The sequence below is a fragment of the Pinus tabuliformis genome, chromosome 4_2, assembly GCF_031772625.1.
Source record: "Pinus tabuliformis cultivar Carrire ecotype Pingquan chromosome 4_2, CPIR1, whole genome shotgun sequence".
Classification (NCBI taxonomy): Eukaryota; Viridiplantae; Streptophyta; class Pinopsida; order Pinales; family Pinaceae; genus Pinus; species Pinus tabuliformis.
This window is the reverse complement of record NC_142304.1, coordinates 376777194-376792269: the sequence shown is the minus strand read 5'-3', so window position 1 is coordinate 376792269 and position 15076 is coordinate 376777194.

Below are 15076 nucleotides of genomic sequence, written 5' to 3'. Positions count from 1 at the left end.
TTTATATTTATGTTCTATATGCAGTTTACTTTATGCTGATGTGATTGCTAATATGGAAAAGAAATTAAATATATTTCTCTAGCATTGAACATACCTAAAATTAGCATGGAATCAGAGCTGAGGTGAAGACAATGTCCAAGCAAGAGTGAAAGAGCAAACACCGAAGATAGTTGGGAAAAGATAGAAGGATCAATGGGTTCCTCATAATTCACCTAGAGTGAATTCGAAGCAGAGAATGTTATCAGAATGACGCAGCGGAAGTTTCTGATGGCCTACCTAAAATATATGTGAAGTTCGGATCTAAGGGTGGAAGGAAAGATAGATGTCTTAATGATAAGTTCGACCCTTATGCAAAGGAGTGTCCGAATGACAGAGATGCAGGTCATCAAAGACACGGCTGACTCTTCAAGGAAGCAAGGAACCCCAATAATGGAAGTCAAAGGTTCAAAGGTGACATTCGTCGATGGAAAGGTACGTGTTTGAAAATAGAATTTTCAAATATTCTTTTGAGTTCAGGGATGTATTAAGTTATAGGAAGTCCACCGGGGACCATGTCCATTGACACATATCACTGGAGGTCCGTGAGTCTGATGGTGACAAGGAAGCCTGAATTCAAAAAGAGCATGAAAGTACATGTCTGAGATGTACCGAAGGAAAATCTTACAAGGGGACCATCCCCCTTATGTAGCAATTCCATATGTTTGAAACAACCCGTGGAGTTTAAGATTCATGAATGGGAATCTCATGTATGCATGTGGAAGAAAGCCCTCTATGGCTTGAAGCAAAACACCTCGTGCATAGTATGAGAGGACTGATAGCTGTTTGATGAAGCTAAGATTCACTAAGGAGTGAAATCGATCCAAACCATTATCCGAAGGCTCTGGATGATAGACCTCTCATACTGACATCTTATGTGGACGAACTATTTCTGACAGTTGCAGACCCTCTCATTTGCAGAAGTAAGAGGGAGTTGGATTCCGAACATATGTTTTGCAAGGAACTCATATTTGATTGAGCCTCACTTGATTGGTGCCAAGAATCTTCTGAGATGTCTTCAGGGCACAATCTCTCATGGATTGAGATACACTACCGGAAATATGAAACTGCATGATTATTTGAATGCTAATTGGGCAGACAGTGTGGAGAATCACTGGAGCACTTCTCAGTGTTGTTTCTCTTTGGATTCTGCTTCGATATCATGGATGAGCAGGAAGAAGAAGTCAGTTGCCATAAGCACCACCAAAACCGGATACATATCTACGAGTATGATCTCGTATGAAGCTGCCTGGTTGGGGAAGCTCTTTAGTGAGTTGTTCGTACACATGATGAATATCAATGTGATTCTCTGTAACAACCAGAGGTGGGATTCGATTATTAAGGAATCTCATATTTGACTATTTCTCCAACAGATAGACATCAGATACTACCTTATCTGGGATATGGTAAGTCGATGAGCAAGGAGGCTTCATCGCATTAATATGATGTACAAGTCGATACACTTTGTCAAAGCCCTGGGGAAAGATCAAATTTGTGATTTTCTAGAATGACTTGGAGTCGTTAAGAAACCCTTGTACAAGGGTCCTGCATGTTGCATAAATTAAGCTCTGGGAGCTCTGGGGGCTTGCAGTTCTTACTGGAGCAACGTATGACCACAGGGTGACTCACCCTCCCCTGGTGGTGTGCACAGGGACAAGATGATTCACTCTCTTATGGGACAAGATGATTCGCTCTCTTGTGGAACAGGATGATTCCCTCTCCTATGTAGCAGGATGATGTGTTCTCTTGTGAGGCCTGGATTGATGTGTTCTCCATGGAGATTGTAGAAGGATTGATGTGTTTTCTTGTGAGGCCTGGATTGATGTGTTCTCCATGGCAATTGTAGCAGGATTGATGTGTTCTCCATGGTGATTGTAGCAGGATTGATGTGTTCTCCTGTAAGGCCTGGATTGATGTGTTCTCCATGGTGATTGTAGTAGGATTGATGTGTTCTCCTGTGAGGCCTGGATTGATGTGTTCTCCATGGCGATTGTAGCAGGAATGATGTGTTCTCCTGTGAGGCTTGGATTGATGTGTTCTCCATGGAAATTGTAGCAAGATTGATGTGTTCTCCTGTGAGGACAAGATTGATTAAGTTCTCTTATCGAGACATCCTACCCATGCTGTCTGGGACTCATGGGAAGTACCTATCATCTGATCAATGAGTAGGGAAATGAAGTTATGGGCCATAGTAGTACCGATGGATGCATCACTGTATCTACTGTACTCCCTATGCTAGGATGACCTCCATTGATCTGGGATCAATGATACTGGTTTGGGACCAGTGGTAGGAGTGTTGCATTCTATGACACTGACTTCGGGTTAGTTGAGACTGGTCTGGTACCAGCAGTACACACTCTGAGACTAACTTCAGGTCAGTGGAGAATGGTATGAGACATTCTCGATCAATTCTTCTTCTTCATAGTTCAGCAGAGCTAAGTAGAGAAGAGTAGAGCGAGCAGAGCTTAGCCGAGCAGAGCTAAGCTGAGTTGAGTTGAGTAGAGTAGAGTAGAGCTAGCAGAGCTAAGCTGAGCAGAGCTGAGCAGAGCATAGCAAAGCCAATAGAGCTGAGCAAAGTAGAGCTGAGCAGAGTTAAGATGAGAAGAGCTGAGCAAAGAAAAGCAAAGCTAGTAGAGCTTAGCAGAGTAGAGCAGAGCCAGCAGATCTGGGCAGAGCTGGACAGAGTAGTGCAGGGAACTGATGGCAGAGATAGTACAGTCAAACATATGGGGGATGGAGTTCTCCCTAGTTGAGAGGGAGTGTTAAATTGACAACTAGGGCCAAACTCCATGTGGGTCAGCTTATTTATGGAAACTGATATTTTTATTGGATCCCTCCCGCCAAGAGGTGTAGTATTGATCCAAAGATCATCCGATTCCGATAAGTATTTATGGAGATATGAATTTATTTAAATTATGGTTTTATTATCTATCCGACCAGCTCTTACGTAGGCTCAAGAAGCCCAAACGTCATGTCTATTCATCATATATGTTTTAGTATAGATTGAAGAAGATTTGATGTCATTTAAATACATTGAGGTGATCTCCTCCTCTCCACGTCTTGGGTTTTTGGAGCAGGAGAGAGACACCATGAGAATGAGTGCTGGTCTATGATGCCCTACTTCTAACACACAGCTATACACCATAAACATGATGCCATATACTCAGCCACGAAAGCACTTGTACATATGATAAATATATGTTTCCCTTTATACGCAGGGTATAGGGAATGAAGTTGCAATGGAGCTGCAGTCATTCATGGGCAATGACACAACGCAACATGTAGAGATAATACATACAGGTGGATACACAGCAAATATACGCACATAATTACATGCAGGTTTTCATGGTCTGTCATAGTTATATATATATATATATATATATATATATATATATATATATATATATATATATATATATATATATATATATATATATATATATATATATATATATATATATATATATATATATATATATATATATATATATATATATATAGAGAGAGAGAGAGAGAGAGAGAGAGAGAGATATTTACCCTAGAAATGATCCATAGTAATGAAGTAGTATCTACACAATGTTCTTGATCAGGCCATCTATCCACATGGTAGATGGTGACCATATCCACGCGGTCATGAAGACATATCACACAGATCATGGAGTCACATAACATAGTCAATGGAAGAAGTCTCAACGCTAAGGAGACATATACGTAGCACAAGGAGACAATTGTTGACACCTAATCTGAAACGGATGGGTGAACTGGACAGTCATCTAGAAGATGAACTGATCCGTTTTATTTTTGTATATAAACATGAGTTAGCTAATGAATAACATTATCAGTTTTCTCTCTCGCTCATTCTGGAGTTACCCTGGCCTGACATGGTATCAGAGCTCAGGTCCCAGTCCCTAAAATAGTTGTAACTCCTGTCCTGAGAGCTGCTCAGTCCTGAGCGCTACTCTGACCTTGATTCCCTGGCTCTGCCTCTGCCTGGCCTGACTGCCAGAGACTGCGCTCTCTGACTGCCAGAGATTGCGCATTATTTTTTTATAAACGTTTGCCTGACATATCAGAGCTGCTCCTCTCTGCGCATTATTTTTTATAAACGTTTGCCTGACATATCAGAGCTGCCCCTCTCTGCGCATGAATCCATGAATGTATCGGTTATGTTTTTGAGAGCTCCCTTGCGCGTTTCAGATGAGAACGATTGACCTTCTCACAGATTCGATTTGATGGTTCTCTCATTCCGTTTTTTTTATCAGCTCTCATTCCTGACAGTCTTCTTCTTTGGTCCACGCCCCTTTGTTTGTATGAGCTTTTTCGCAGCAAGGAAATCTCTCCATCTTGACAGAGAGTCAGATTAGTGAAGCTTTCGCTGCCACGACTGGAAACTGTGACCAAGATTGGAAAGGACAACAGTTTACATTTCCTTGCTTTCCACATGCCTGCTGAGCAGAACTGCTGACAGGTCGTTTGAACCATCCACGCGATTGCATCCGCATGTTTGGTAGGTGTTATTGTTGTAGTTATTGTAGAAGTGGGGTCTTGTATAGCTTCAGTTGTATCGCTTCATGACCATCAACGCCCTCAGATTGCTTGTTGTATTCAATGGAGTGAGCCCAGCAGTCGTGGGTGAGCTTTAAATCCTTTGGATCGTCTCTGCAACGACCATTTGGCGGCCTCCGTTTTATTGTAAGAGCTGTGCCACTCTGAAACGGAGTCTATTTGTTAGCATATTTGTTGTTGGTGACGGGGTTATTGCAACATTAACGTTTGCGGCTGCTTGTGCCTCAGCGGGTGTCGTTGTCCTCATTGAAAATGATATGTCAATGTGTAAAAGTAATCCTTGTGCCAATTATGAAGCTGTTATAATTATGGTATTGCGCAGTTTGATTTAGTTTTATGCATATAACCATATGGTATTGCGCAGTTTGATTCAGTTTTATACATATAACCATATTCTTTCTCACTATGAGTCCCGAAAGTTTGAGAATGGCAAATGGCGGTATAATGTGTGCTGTTGATATGTATTTATGATGGCAGTTTTTGAATTGTAAGCAGTTTTCAAAGGGGTTATATAAGCAGTTTTCAAAAGCATTCAAAGTCATATCAGTCAGAACATTTGCACAGTTTGTTTTTATGCTGTATTGAAGCATAAAGTGTTATAATATTTCAATGAAATTCTGATGCCTTCTGTCACACATTAGAGGGATTTGTAGAATTTTTTTATCAAGCAGAAGTTTTTTACAGAATGCATTCAATCATCTCTATGGTCGGAATAGTTCTCACTGGCAAGGAGAACTATTCTGAATGGTCTCGGATGGTAAAACACACCCTCATCTACAATGAGCTGTGGAAAGGAGTGTGTGTCGGAGAAGAAGACAAAGACCCTGTGCAGCCTACATCAGATAAAGAACTTTTCATCTGGGAAAACAAGAACAGCAAAGCCTATGCATTGATCGCAGCATCTGTAAATGAAGAAGTAAGTCGTCATATTTCATCCTATTCCACTGCCTTTGAAGCTTTACAAAAGCTGAAAGAACTCTATAATTCACATTCTGCACTTGAAGTTGTTCAGCTCATGATTAAACTCTTCACTCTTGAACTGAAAAATAATGATCCCCTTGCTCTTGCATCTGAAATAAAGTCTATAATGCATGATATTAAATCCACTAAGGTTGAGCTGGATATCTCTCTTATTGCCTTTCTCAAAGCACTCTATCCTACCTACTCCAATTATCTTGAGTCTTTACAAGCAAATGGAAATCTTAAAGACATAACCTTTGAGTCTCTTGTGAAAAATTTTGTTGAAAGAGAGAAAGCCTTTGGAAAGAAAAAAGTCCCTGAATCTTCTGAAGAGACTGTTTGCCTTGCTCATAAAGAAAAGCATCCTGCTCAAGATTCTACAAGAGGAAGAGGTGGTCGAAGAGGAAGAGGAAGATACTTCAGAGGCAGGGGGGCAGACATTCTCAAGCAGAAAAGGCAGATCTGCATTGCATTCGCTGCAAACGAAATGGATCACATGATGCTTCTACATGCAAGCTACCATGGGACAAAGTTGAGCAGAGAAGAAATCAGCAGAAAGGTAAAACTGATGACACAGACAAAGGTAAAGCACCTGAATCCGCTCACTATATTGAGGTACAATGTAACATTGGAGTAAATGAAGATTTGTTTAATGCTTCACTTGCTTCTTCGAAAAATGACTGGTTGCTTGATTCAGGAGCAACCTGTCATATGACTCATAGGAAAGAATTTTTTGAAGATTTCACTGACAATGTTGATGGAGCAGTATACTTTGCAGATCAGTCAAAAATCAAGCCATCAGGGCTTGGCACAATCAGGCTTAAACTGCCTGGTCTTCCAGACTTTCTTCTGGATCATGTTCTATATCTCCCACAGCTCAAGAGAAACTTGCTGTCACTGGTCCACATCCACCAGCAAGGTCACTCCATTCATATGTTTGATGGAAAGCTTGAGGTAAGAAAGGCATCTGACCATTCACTTGTCATGAGGGGTATAGAAGAAGAAAGACTTCTTAAACTGCAAGGAACTTCTGCTCATGCACAACATTTCTCATATATTTCTCATCATGAAGAAGGTACACTTCCGTCAAGTTTATTATGGCATGCTAGATTTGGACATTTAAACTATGATAGTCTCCGCTTGTTGAAGAAAAATGGTGTTGCTGGTTTGCCTACAATTCCTAGAAAACATAAGCAATGTGATGCTTGCATTCTAGGAAAGCATAGCAAACAGTCTTTTCATGATTCACATTCAAGAGCACATAGGAAGCTTGAACTCATTCATTCATATTTATGTGGTCCAATGCCTATTTCTTCTGCAAATGGAAATAAATATATCATGACATTTATTAATGATTACACCAGAATGTGTTGGGTTTACTTATTGAAGAACAAATCTGATGCTTTTCAAACATTCAAGAATTTTCATAAGTGGATTGAAAATGATTCACAATCTCATATTGGGTCTATTCGCACTGATAATGGAAAAGAATATACATCAAATGAATTTGAACACTATCTTCGCCAACATGGGATTAAACATCAAACAACTGTACCTTATAATCCTCAACAGAATGGTGTAGCAGAAAGAATGAATAGAACAATCTTGAATATGGTACGATCCATGCTTTTCTTCAAAAATGTAAAGACAATGTTTTGGGCTGATGCTGTTCTATGTTCTGCATATATAAAGAATAGATGTCCATCTAATGCTATAAGAAACAAGACTCCTTATGAATTGTGGTATGGACATGTTCCTTCGGTAAAACATCTTAGGATATTTGGTTCCACCTGTTATGCTTTAATACCAAAGGTACATAGAAACAAACTTGGTGCTAGAAGTCGTAAGTGTATCTTCCTGGGGTATTCAAACACATCTAAAGCATACCGCCTCTATGATGAAGTAAATAAAAAGTTTGTTTTATCTAGAGATGTCATTTTTCTTGAATCATCCAAATCTGACAGTGTTGTTGAGCGGCAACTTGATCGCTTGGATAGATTCACAAAACCGAAATCATTCCAAGAGTTTGATAATCAGATTCCACATCTTGAAGGGGGGATTCCTATACTAGATCAACATGTGGAATCTCCTTCTGAAGAACAATCTCCCCTGCATGACACTCCAACAATGGATGATGCTTTTAGTGATGTAATTGATAGAATTGGGAGACTTAATCTTGATTCAGTCCCAACTCAATCAACAGAACAGCCTGGACCATCTCAGAAAGGTCCCCCAAATTGGCTGACAAAGACACTTGAAAGTGTTCATCCTGATGAAATTGGAAAAACAGGAACCAGAAATACAAACCGACAAGATGGAGGTGATGTAGATAACTCTAATTCACCTGTTGATATGGATGTTACTTATGATTGTGAATTGAACTTGTCTACAGATTTTGAACCAGCTTCCTTCAAAGAAGCTGCTTCTCATGATGAATGGAAAGAAGCGATGCAGAAGGAGTATGATGCCCTCATAAAGAATGGCACTTGGAAGTTGATTGATCCTCCATTTGGAACCAAACCAATTGGCTACAAGTGGGTCTACAAGAACAAGTACAAAGTTGATGGCTCACTTGACAAGCCCAAAGCTAGGCTTGTGGCAAAAGGTTTTGCACAGAAGGAAGGGGTTGATTATGAGGAAACTTTTGCTCCCACAGCAAAATGGGCCACCATTTAGACACTCTTTGCACTAGCTGCTCAAAACGGTTGGAAAGTCCATCAAATGGATGTAAAAACTGCATTCTTGAATGGAGATCTAAAAGAGAATGTTTTTATGTCCCAGCTTGAAGTATTTGCTGTGAAAGGACATGAACACAAAGTATGCAAACTTGTGAAGTCCTTGTATGGCCTCAAACAAGCACCACGAGCCTGGTATGAAAAACTAACTGAGCATCTCCTGAAACTCAACTTCAAACATTTTGATATTGATGATGCAACTTTATTTATCAAGAAAGTTGGCAAAACAGTTGTATATCTTGTGGTATATGTAGATGATCTTTTAATGACAGGGAACAATGAAAGCTATATTGCATCCATAAAGAAAGAATTAGGAAAAAATTTTGAAATGACTGATTTGGGCTATGTTCATTACTATCTTGGCATTGAAGTAACCCAACATCCAAAGTCCATATTTCTTTCTCAAAAGAAATACATTGGAGATTTGTTAAACAGATTTGGCATGACAGAGTGAAATCCCCTTTGTACTCCAATGGAACAAAACTTGAAGCTCACATCTATTGAAGGAAAGGAATTTGAGGATGCAACAAAGTATAGACAGCTTGTAGGAAGTCTCATCTACCTCACTACTACCAGACCAGACATTTCATTTGCTGTCGGAATCCTCTCCAGGTTCATGCAAAAGCCTTGTGAGGGACATTGGTCTGCTGCAAAAAGAGTTCTAAGGTACTTGAAGGGAACTCAAGACCTTGGAATCAAGTATACACAGGTGGACGACTTCAACTTGATTGGATACTCTGATTCAAACTTCGATGGAGACAAAGAAACTGGGGTATCTACTTCAGGATATGCTATGAGTCTTGGATCAGGAGCTGTCTCCTGGAGATCACGCAAACAATAAGTACCAGCAGATTCCACAACAAGAGCAGAATATGTGGCAGCAGCTGAAACAATGAAAGAAATTGTGTGGCTCAGGAAAATTCTTGAAGATTTGCAAGTAAAACAAATACAATCAACTCCACTCATGATTGATAACACATCTGCAATAAAGTTGGCCAAGAACCCAAAGTTCCATGATCGTACTAAGCACATCAATACTAAATATCATCTGATCCAACATCATGTTGAGGCCAAAACAATCCATCTCCGTCATTGTTCCACAAACGAGCAAATTGCAGACATCTTCACCAAAGCACTTGGAAGAGAAAAGCTTGAAAGATTCAGAATGATGCTTGGACTCACCAACATCCCTTCAGATTAAGGGGGGGAATGTTGACACCTAATCCGAAACAGATGGGTGAACTGGACAGTCATCTAGAAGATGAACTGATCCGTTTTATTTTTGTATATAAACATGAGTTAGCTAATGAATAACATGATCAGTTTTCTCTCTCGCTCATTTTGGAGTTACCCTGGCCTGACAACAATATGCTGACAGAATGAGGAGACATATACGCAGCACAAAGAAACAATACACTGTCAGCATGAGGAGACATATACATAGCACAAGGAGAAAATACGTAGTCAGCATGAGGAGACATATACGCAGAACAAGGAGACATATACATTGGTCAATGGAAACTCCTACAGCACAGACATCATAGCATAGCGAGAAGACCTGTTATTGCTGTCAAAAGGAGACACAGAACTTCTCATATTTTGGAGTCATGTATACGCTACAAAGAGAGGAACAAAACTCGAGTTTCATCTCTGAAATTTCATGAGAATATGGATGCAAAGATCCACTAACAAGAAGAAACAATACCTCTGGTATCTTCCCATGTTAGGACAAGCCGTAGTAAGGTTTGACTACACCTAGTTGTTTTAAGTGTAGTCACAAACTCGATACATGAAGCAACAAATGAAACCTCGTATGATGTCACAACTATAAGTCTCAACATATATAAGATATAAAGGTGATATTCTTAGTTTGAAGAAATCAGAAAAGGGGTGTGTGTGATCTAGGCATATTTAACGCAGTCATAGGCAGCAGCATGATGTATGACATAATACATGGAAGTTGGGCAACAGCATGACATATGACATAATACATGGAGCATGGGCATGAACCATGATGAGATCATGGACATGGGCAGCATGATGATAATCATGATTAGTGCATATGCAGTGGTGTAGCTAGTGGATCAAGATGCAGCACTACGACAAGTGAAGCCGTCACCTTGAGAATTAGTTGAAGCATAATGTCTTCAACTAATCTCATTGTTATATGAAATGATCTAGATAAGTCAAGTGTTGACTTCTGTTCTAAATGTACTGTTGGAATTATGGCATTGTTGTCCTTGATGGAAACTCTCTTTGGTAAGAGATCTCAGTTCAGGCTTTCAGAATGAAGGAAAAGACATATACGCAGGTTCATCTAGACGAAGACGCATATACACGTGGGTTAGACATTTCAAAGGCGCATATGTGTATACACGCACTTTCATGCAAGGAAAAGCGCGTATATGCTAGATAACTTACCCTTGGTCCATGGTAGTAGTCCTTGGTATTTGAACTTATGGTTTTGGACCATGGTACCTCGTTAGAAGTGTTGATCCCAGGTATTGGGTCCGTGGTATTGGTGTATTATGGTTTTGGACCGTGGTATTGGGGAAGGCCTAAAACTATAAAAGAGGAAGGAGATCATGTGGCAAAGGGTCATCTGAATTATTAGTGAATATCTGATAAAGTGCGAGATCTGAAATATTGGTGATTAGCGTTGTGGAGCCGATCTGGATCTGAATGAAGGAGGAACCTTAGCGAAAAGAAGGATAAGTTCTATTGATGGGTCATAATCTCTTGGCTTGAATGATAATATCTTTGCATGATTTTGATATTTTATATATGGCACATGCGTGATCTATAAATCTGATAATTTGGGTTAATCAGTGCCTGAATATTTGAAAGAGTGAATTATCTTTTGTAGATCTGTATGCAAGTTCAGTTAAGCTAAGGCGCGTATATACGCAGGTTCAGTGAAGGAAAACAGCATATACACAGGTTGTTCCATACTCAGAAGCGTATGCACGCAGGTTTTAGGCTATTAAAGTAGCGTATATATTTTGAGTTGTGATCTTGCTGCTTCTATTTATTGTTGTAGTGTTCTAGGTTCAGATTTGGTGTGTGGTTACTGTTACTGTGATCTGGGTATAGTTGTCAGAGAAGTGTTTATTTTGATTCAGTTTTTTATTGGTGAGAAGGTGATTGGTTAATGCAGAAATTATTTATGTTTGATTGATGTTATTTGTGGATCTAGTCTGAAAATTTATGAAACCTGGTCCCTGAAAGGAAGAGAAGGTTGTAGCCTTCTGTAGGCCAACACCTACGTACTAGTATCTTGGCTAGTGCAAGAGCCAAGTGAGTTGTAGCTCCCTTCCAGGAGAAGCTAGAAAACGAGAGAGGGTTGTAGCTCTCTGCAGGTTGCAGCCTGCGTACTGGTAAAGGACTGCACCAGTACAATTGTAAAAAGAAGTTTCTAATTAAGGAGAAGATAGAGACAAATTACAGCAGGTGGTTTTCACCCACATTGGGTTTCCACCTTATATCTTGTGTTTTTGTGTATGATTGTCTTCTGCTCTGTTTTTACTGTTCCTGGTTACTGGTTAATTGATTCTAATACACAAATTAACAATCAACATCTGACAGATAAAGTAAATTATAATTTTTCATTGTATACGCGGTTTTATTTTGACATAGTTGCGTATATACGCGGGTTTAATTAGTTGAAGTAGCTTATATCATCTGAATTTGAAAAAGGGAATATTTGACTTGATAATACTAATTCACCCCCCCCCCCCTCTCAGTATTATTTCCAACAATTGGTATCAGAGTTGATCCTTCAGAAGAAGCTTGATCACTTGAAGGAAGATCGTTCATCATGAGCAACTACGAGAGGGAAGCATCAATCAGGCCACCGATTTTTGATGGGACAAACTTTGTTTATTGGAAGGTAAGAGTTACTGCCTATCTTCAATCTCTTGGTACAGAAGTCTAGGATATCATATATACAGGGTATACTTTTCCATCAGCAACTCCTACAGATCTGGCTGAGAAGAAGAAATATGAAACAAATGCAAAGGCGGTCAATACTCTATTAGGATGCCTATCTCAATCAGAATTTGTCAAGGTAATGCAGTTTAAATCCGCAAAAGAGATATGGGACAAGATTGTTCTGAGCTATGAAGGAGATGATCAGGTAAAACGAGAAAAACTTCAAACCCTCAGGATTCAGTATGAAAATCTCAGGATGTATAATGATGAAAGTGTGGCTAACTATTTTCTTCGTGTAGATGAGATTGTTAATTGTATGAAAAATTTGGGTGAAGAAATAAAAAAGGCTATTGTGGTTGAAAAAGTTCTATGATCTTTGTCCCCTAGGTTTGAATCTAAAGTTTCTGCAATAGAAGAAAAAGAGAATCTACAAAGCCTTAAAATGTCACAGCTGCATGGAATTCTAACTGCTTATGAAATGAGGAAAGGAGGTCCATCAGACAGGAGAGAAGCTGCCTTCAAGGCTTCAGGCAAAGGAGAGTACTATGAGTCAGGACACATGTCAGAAGAAGAAGAAGAATCAAATTTTGTCAGAAATCTTCAACGGGGTACTGGACAGTTCTGAGGTAAGTTACCTTTCAAATGCTTTGCTTGTGGAAGAGTCGGTCACTATGCTACCAAATGTCCTCACAAGGATAAGACTGATAAAGGGAAGGAACCTGTTAGATGGAACAAGAAACAGAATGCAACTAAGAAAAGTTACTACACTCATGAAGACAGTGATGGCCTATCAAATAGTGACGAAGATGAACGAGGTAATGATTATAAACTTTTAATGGCCTTTGAAGATGATTATTACATGGACGCTATATATGTATATGGTTTTTATGAAGAGATTTCTCGATTCAAAATATGTTTAGAAGAAAAAGATATGATCACTGATACTCTGCAATTCCAACTTGATGAAAAAGAAAAATCTCTTGAGAAGTTAGAATGTGAAATTGTTGGCCTTAGAAAATAAATTGAGAAAACAAAGGCTCTTAATCTTAAATTTGTTAAAGGATCTGAAACTCTGGATGAGATTATCAATGTACAGCGTTCTCCACTAATCAAGACAAGTCTGGGTTATAATGGAGAAACATCTCAAGCATCCACCTCAAGGAGTTATCTTGATGCAGCAAGGAGGAATGAGAAAAATCCCAATGGAGATCACCAAGTAAAGCAGGGACGAATTACATCAAGAACAAACAAAGACTACCAGGTAAACCAGGGGCAATCCATCTTAAGGGTGAACAAAAGCTACAACCAGCCACAGGTAAAAACTTCTCAATTTGCTTCAAGAATGGATGACAATAGAAATAACAATCATTTGGATGGTAGATTTGATAATCTCAGAAGTTTCTTCAATGGCCAATGTTTCTCTTGCCATAACTTTGGTCACAAAGCAGCTCAATGTGTTGCTTATAAGACAATCATGACTAGAGAAGCTCAAAAACAAAGAAATATGGCTGGGATTACGAAAAGGACCTATAACAACTTTTCGGCCCTTGAAAATGAAATTGAATGTTCTATTTGTAATAACTTCGGTCATGAAGATTCTGAATGTAGGACCAGGTTTCGGCAGACAAAAGAACAAGCCTCAAGCACCAGAACATGGAGAATAAAGGAACTAAAAACAGAAAGATGTGGGATAGCTTTTTATGCAGAAGGACAAGAAAATCTATGGTACATCGACAGCGGATGTTCGAAGCATATGACAGGTGATATACTGCTTTAGAAAAGGGAAAGAAAGATTCTTTTGGAAATGATACCCCTGCAGCCATAAAAGGAAAAGGCACTGCTCAGTTGAAAGAAAAGGTCAAAGCTGGAAATGTTTTGTATGTTGATGGCTTGAAGCATAATCTACTAAGTGTCAGTCAGATGTGCGATCAAGGAACAGAGTAATATTTCGATCAAATGGATGTAGTGTTCGTGATCTTGATACAGGAAAAACAGTGATCAAAGGCAGAAGAACTCCAAATAATCTATACATATTTGAAGAAGGACAACAACAATGCTATTTGAGCAAGGATGATGAACATTGGTTATGGCACCAGAGGTTGGAGCATCTAAGCTTTTCACAAATAATGAAAGCATGCAAATACCAGGCAGTTCATGGTCTTCCAGATATCAAAATTCCAGACAACACCATATGCAAATCATTTCAATTTGTTAAGCAAACCAGAACTAACTTCCCTGAGAAGGAAGGATCAGCCAGCATGCCTCTTGAACTAGTCCATACAGATGTATGTGGTCCATTTAGGACAAGGTCACCTCGAGGAGAAGAATACTTTATATTATTCATTGACGACTTCTCTAGGATGGTTTGGTTGGGACTTATGAAACACAAGGACGAAGCATTCGAAAAATTCAAATCTTTCAAAGCCTTGGCTGAAAACGAATCAGATCACAAAATTAAGTGCCTCAGGTCCGACAGAGGTGGGGAGTTTACCTCAAATGAATTTTTCGATTTATGTGAAGAACATGGAATAAGAAGGGAATTCTCTACAACTAGGACTCCTCAGCAAAATGCATTGGTGGAAAGGATGAACAAAACGGTCCAACAAATGGCTCGTGCTATGCTTGATGAGTCCAGGACTCCCGCAACCTTCTGGGGTGAAGCTGCATTTATTGCGGTTGTTATTCTCAACAAAACAAATGTTAGAGTGAACAGCACTCAAACTCCTCATGAGCTCTAGTATGGTGAGACTCCTTCAGTAAAGCATTTCAAAATTTTTGGGAGCAAATGCTATATTAAGAATACTGATGAACAGCTTGGCAAACTTGAACCTAGAGTAGATGAAGGCATT